Below are 6,000 nucleotides of genomic sequence, written 5' to 3'. Positions count from 1 at the left end.
ACAACTTCTCGCATTGCATTATTGAGCCGTCGTTGAGGTTCCCTAGAGGGAGTACTCTCGGGGCCAATAGGAATACGATGGGTGCAAAGTGCGGGATTAATACCCCTAAGATCTTGAAGCGAGTAGCCAAGAACAGAATGATGCTTTTCCAACATGGCAAGAAGACGTTGAGTCTCGTCTTCAGAGAGCTTGTCACTGATTATGACAGGGGCCACTCTATCATTATGTAGGAAAGCATATCGTAGGCCTGGAGGTAGAGGTTTAAGCAGAAGCGGAGGCCGAGATGGCGGTTCCATGATTGGCAGGTCGAGAGTCTCACCGGGGTCTGCTTCTTCCTTGATGAAATCGGGGACCTCATCTTCCAGAAGGGCCTCAGGAGACTCATGAGGGGGAACTGCGGTAACCTCTTCCGCTCACTCAATTTCTAGGAGAGGGTCGGTCAAGGTGATCCTTACCCACGAGAATGGAATTGAAAATTCATTCTCTCCCAGTGTTATTTTGAGGCTACCTAATCGGGGTGTGTTGATGAGAAGTTGCTCAATGGGCAGCCCGTTTAGGATGTCAAAATCTTGGATTTCAAAGACGTGGAAATCAAAGATCGCCTCCCTGTCATCAAAGCAGGCAGGCACATCTTGCACAATCTCAAATCCTTCGATGATATTTCCGTTTGGATGCTTGAAGAATTTGTTTGTCGGGGTTACTGCCTTATCGCTTAAATAAGCGAATGCAAAAGACTCAGAAACAAGATTGGCCTCGACAGTTGGACTGTAGAGAATACCGACGTCGTTCCCTTCCAGATGGCAAGGAATGATTCGGGGAGCGGTATTTATCCAAATTACTTCGGATGAAAGCTCTGCCTCCCTTAGCCATTCATCGCTCATTATGGATGTTAACTCCCGAATAGTTTCTCGTAGGAACCCAACTTCCATAGGATCAGTAGGTGGCAAAGGAACGAGTGGTTTCCTCTTGCTAAAAAAGTTCAGGGTATTGCCATAGTCTCCGTCAGAGCCGTCCCTGAACAGGATTGCAGCACGATCCGGAGTCTGAATTTCTTCATTCTCGATGGACGGCTGCTCAGGAACCTTCTCATCAATTGAGCTAGCATAAGTGGATGGTTCAGCGAGTGGCTCGATCGTTAGAGGTTCCTCTATCTTGGACATGGATGCCTTCGGCTTGGGTTCATTGGATTGGGTCACGAAGGAAGTATTTTCTAGAATGCGATCCAAAATTGTTCTTCCTTCTGACGGCGTTTTGTGCATGAACGATCCTCCAGCGGTTATGTCCAGATAGAATGCAGACTCCTTATCCAAACCCGTATGGAAATGTTGAAGAAGCACATACTCAGGTAAGGACAAGGTTGGTCCGGACTACACTAAATTAGTGAATCTGGACCAAGCTGCACCGATTGATTCGTTTTCGATCTGCTTGAAACTGAGAATTTCTACTCGAAGAGCAGTAATACGAGTAACTGGAAAGAAGGCAAGACAGAATCTGTCTCGCAGCTTTTCCCAACTACCATTTACACATCCAACGGTAGAGGTGTACCATTACTTTGCTCTCTCTTAAAGAGAGAACGGGAACAATTTCCACCGCACAATTTCTTGTCTTATGCCACGAATCTTAAGGCATGAGCAGACTTGTTCAAAGTCTCGTAGATGATGGTAGGGGTTTTCTAGATCAAAGCCAGAAAAAGGATTTTCCCTAACCATACTAATTAGTTCGGGACGAATTTCATAGCCAGTTGTATAAATGGGCTCCGATGAAGGAGGTGGCTCATAGAATTCGCCCCGAGGAGCAGATAGCTGAAAAAGAGGTAGCTCCATGGTCGAGAAGAGTTTGACAAGAATACTTCTCTAGGATAGCAGGGGTAGAGGTAGAATAAAAAAGCAAAAAGGATACGAGGATGAACAAGGTTCGGAAATGATCAGCAACCGTTCCCCGGCAACGGCGCTAGAAATGCTTGTTGGTATTTCTTACGATCAGAGATAAAATCCGCAAGTGCACCGATATATCGATGTAGCACTTCCCCTACGGAGTATTCCAAGGGTATCGAATCCAAGGGAACGTGTGTGGTCAAATCTTCCTCCGGTTCATCCAAGGACACCAAGCAAATGATAGACCAGGATAGAGAGGATTTACTAGTGAGAAACAGTGTCTAGGGAAAGCTTAACTTTAATCCTAACACAATACTTCATGCACTGGCAACCCACTGTTCCGAGATGTCGCTCTACTACGTACCCGAACAGAGAGGACTTAAGTGATCTCGAGAGCTGTCACCACCTCTACACCCACCTCAAACATACTGTGGGATACGCAGCAATTACTGGATAACAATTACTTAAACACCACATCTAAGCAATTAATATCTTATAACTCACCAAAGCAATTATTATATTTTAGTTGATTATAGTGAACAATAATCCCGTTTACTATTTAGGAACTAACCAAGAGATAATTCTCACAAAATAAATCTAAATTACTCAAGAAGAATATTATATTAAATTCAGAGTAATAAACAGAATAAAAGAAATAGGAGAAGATTACCGACAACTCCGGAATTCACTACAAGAGATCTTATGATAGGTGACGTTTCATTCACGTCACAAACATTGAAATTTACTGTGTAATCTGTGACGCTCGCGTTTCATTCGTCACCTATCATGCGTCTCTAATGGCGTTCTATGACAAAACCTTTTTTTTTTTTGTCATTGATCTAGTAATGATCCTTCTGTCGTCATAGAGTTATAACGCCCATTTTCGTCACAATCAAACCTAAAAATCATCATAAGATTCTATGTGGCCTGTTAAGGCCCATGTAGTGAGCAATCTGTTTATAGGCTAGGCCTATTGTAAATCCAATTAGATTTAATAAATTTAGCCAAATTATGGGCTAGGCGTATTGTAAGTGGGCCATATATATTCAAAAGGCCCAATAGGCCCAAGCATTACAATGAAATTGAATCTTGGCCATACACACTCGAGAAGCCCATATATCAAACAGAATGAGCCCAGTTAAAATCCAATACAAAACCCAATTAACATCCACATATCTGGCATCTTACAGCCCAATTAACAACATTCAGCTCATATTTAATACAAATTCACAAAACAGGCTATCACAAATTCAGAAAAAAAAAAAAGATCACATGTTATCCTCAAGTAAGTTACATGACAAGTCAGTTAATTACATCCACAAATCACTATCCAAAACATGTTCAATTACATCACAGGTTCACTGACCAGGTCAATACATCACTAGTACAAGTCACTGACCACCAAATCCAGCCAAATGCCAAATAGTCGTTCACACATTGACCTAAGCAAAGTCATATCCAAGTCACACGAATCAAAAGATCTTGAATTAGCAAGGTAACATTAAGAGAATAGACAAAAACCTTATTGAGGTTGACCTGAGTGTTGAGGCCAATCAAACGACAAAGGACATATGCTTCCTTGCTGCTTCCGATTCATCTATCCATAGCAAAAGAGGTGTTACTTAGGCACAACAAAATCCTGATGTTAACATAGAATTAAGCTTTGATTGTGTGTAAATTAAGCAAGCAAAATGTGAGATTGTCTAATGCCAGTTGATGTGCATGAATACTACCATGAATCCAAGATTTTCCTTCAGCTATCACTTTTTATTTTGCCGCTGCAAAATTCTAAATCAGCTACCGAAGCTAGCCATTTCATCATAAAAATCCAAGCTCGCTGCGCCATTGGCTGTGTAACTACAGAACTGAAGAGGTAGCACACGAAGCACAGCAACATCCATTATGACCAAAAGGATCCAATCGTTGGTAGGATCATCAAATGGGAGGGGAATATAGAGACCCGGAGTTAAATTGCAGGGGACTGGAGGGAGGGAGGAAACTCACAGTGGAAGAGGTGCTTGGCGAGGGTGTCGTTGGGCATGAACTCGGGGACGAGAAGCCGCTCGTCGCTGTCGCAGCAGTAGCCAATGAGGTTGGCCATCCCCGGTGCCACAGCTTACAGTACTCTAAACAAACTTACAATTGTGTCAGAAGAAAACAAAAAAGGCATAATAAGGATTTAGTTCACCTAAATTTTCTTAATAGCATGTCATAAACTTCTACTTCTTTTAATTTCATATCAGCTTGTACATTCAAATTAATTTGATCATGTTCACTTATAAAATCATATCAAGAGATTTTTATGAAATGACCATCAGACTATATGCTTATATGCTTGAGAAGATTTTTCTAACATAGGCAGTGGTTGGCACTTATGAAAAATCTGCTTAAAATATTCTATTGTGTGCGTCGTCTAGATTATGTAGACAATAGTCGCCTGAACCATTATATTGTCCATGCTCTAAGAGGAAAGATCTAGCTAGTATCTACACAATCATATATGTAAATATATATGGCAGGAAATCCGGTCAAAAAAAGTATTTACAAGAAAATGAAATTCATCAAACATCAGAGGTGAGGTTTAGAAATTACCTCCCAGCTTAGATCAGTTGATGGTTACTTCATAATGCTGGATCATATAATTATGATGGTGCCTCCCATTCGACAGGTTTCTGACAAACAATGCACATATACATTACAAGAGAATTGTCTGTGACGTCGCAGATCAAAATGGGAACATGTGGCCAACCTAACAAATTGGGTATTTCTGAAATGAACCCACCCCAATAGAAGAAAAGAAAGAAAAACATCTTTCATGCATCATTATAACAGATCAATTGGATTTGTATTCTTCAGTTTCTAGTTCCTAATGGTACCAACCATGCTGCTGTGGCGAACAAAATGCCCTAATCTTTTTTGTTATTCCATCAGTACTACTACCGCACGTATATTTACATATATTTCATAACCCCTAAACCTAATTGACCATTTAAGCCCCAGATTTCCTCAATCTGAAGCACCCCAAACCTAACCCTAGAAACGAAGCATCCTGGTGAGGGCGAGGTCGCTTACACTCGGTGTAGTGGACGTAGCACTCGTAATCGGCGGGGGAGGACGACGACGGCAACACCGGCAGCAGCTCTCCAGCAAGGAAGCCGTGTCCCCTTGGTTGCGACGGCTGCGCTGACGACGACGGCAGCACCGGCAGCAGCTCTCCACAAGGGGCGTCTTCTCCCATCAGTTGCCGGAAGGAGCCGAGCTCCCGCCGACCTTACTTGTCGCCGAGCCGCCGCCGGGATTGGAGAGGAGAAGAGGGGAGGGAGGAACCGAGCTCTCGCCGCCCTTCCCTGTCGCCGAGCTCTCGCCGCCCCTCCTCGTCATTGAGCCACCACTACCACTGCTACTCCTCTCGTCACCGAGCCACCGCCGCCGCCGGGATTGGACGGGAAAAGCGGGGAGAAAAGAGGGGAGGAAGGAGCCGAGCACACGGATCTGAGGAGAGGAAGAGGGAGATTGGAGAGGGAGAGGATAAGGTTTGGTTGGTCACTGGTTGAGTTAATAGTAGTTACGAAATACCAAACTGTCCCTGGTGAGTTAATAGTAGTTACGAAATTGATGGACAAAATGGACATTTCACCTTAAATTTATGAGAACATTAAATTTAATTTTGGGATGATTTTTCTGTTTCAAAAATCATAAACAACAAAATTTTAAAATTCATCGAGAATAAGTTCATCTGAACAATTCAAATGTTTAATTTTCAAAAATTGACAACTTCGAATAAAAATTGGGGTTAATAAATGATTTCAAATGGAAAAGTCACCAAAACAAAAATTGTAGAACTCATCAAGATGCAAAATTTTTATTTTGGTCATTTCTATATTTGACACTATTTGAATAATTTGAAATTGAAATTAAAAGTTTGAGAACTTCAAATAGAATTTTTTATTAGTGAACGACTTCAATTGAAAAATTCATCAACAACAAAGTTGTATAATCCATTTAGATCTATAATTTTTATTTTGGTTATTTTTTTATCCGACAAAGTGATTTGTAACATTGTTCACAAAATGTAAACATCTCTGATATAGTTTATAAAGTATAGGAGAGATGTAAATTTTGTGAA

General features: G+C 41.6%; 1 long non-coding RNA gene across 3 annotated transcripts; it reads right to left on the bottom strand.

Annotated features, from left to right (window-relative positions):
* Positions 1 to 3,003: 3,003 nt before the first annotated feature.
* On the bottom strand, positions 3,004 to 5,409 carry LOC127760727 (uncharacterized). Of its 3 annotated transcripts, none has more exons than XR_008015127.1 (5): positions 4,947 to 5,409; positions 4,467 to 4,546; positions 3,879 to 4,000; positions 3,396 to 3,471; positions 3,004 to 3,316 (listed from the first exon to the last, which is right to left on the bottom strand). It is a non-coding gene; the product is annotated as an uncharacterized LOC127760727 (long non-coding RNA). The 3 variants fall into 3 exon arrangements; XR_008015126.1 differs by having other exon boundaries at positions 3,411 to 3,471; positions 4,947 to 5,408; XR_008015125.1 differs by having other exon boundaries at positions 3,004 to 3,471; positions 4,947 to 5,407.
* Positions 5,410 to 6,000: the final 591 nt, after the last annotated feature.

Source organism: Oryza glaberrima, chromosome 1 (genome assembly GCF_000147395.1).
Source record: "Oryza glaberrima chromosome 1, OglaRS2, whole genome shotgun sequence".
Lineage (NCBI taxonomy): Eukaryota > Viridiplantae > Streptophyta > Magnoliopsida > Poales > Poaceae > Oryza > Oryza glaberrima.
Note: the sequence above shows the minus strand (reverse complement) of the source record. Positions and strands in the feature narration are given on the sequence as shown.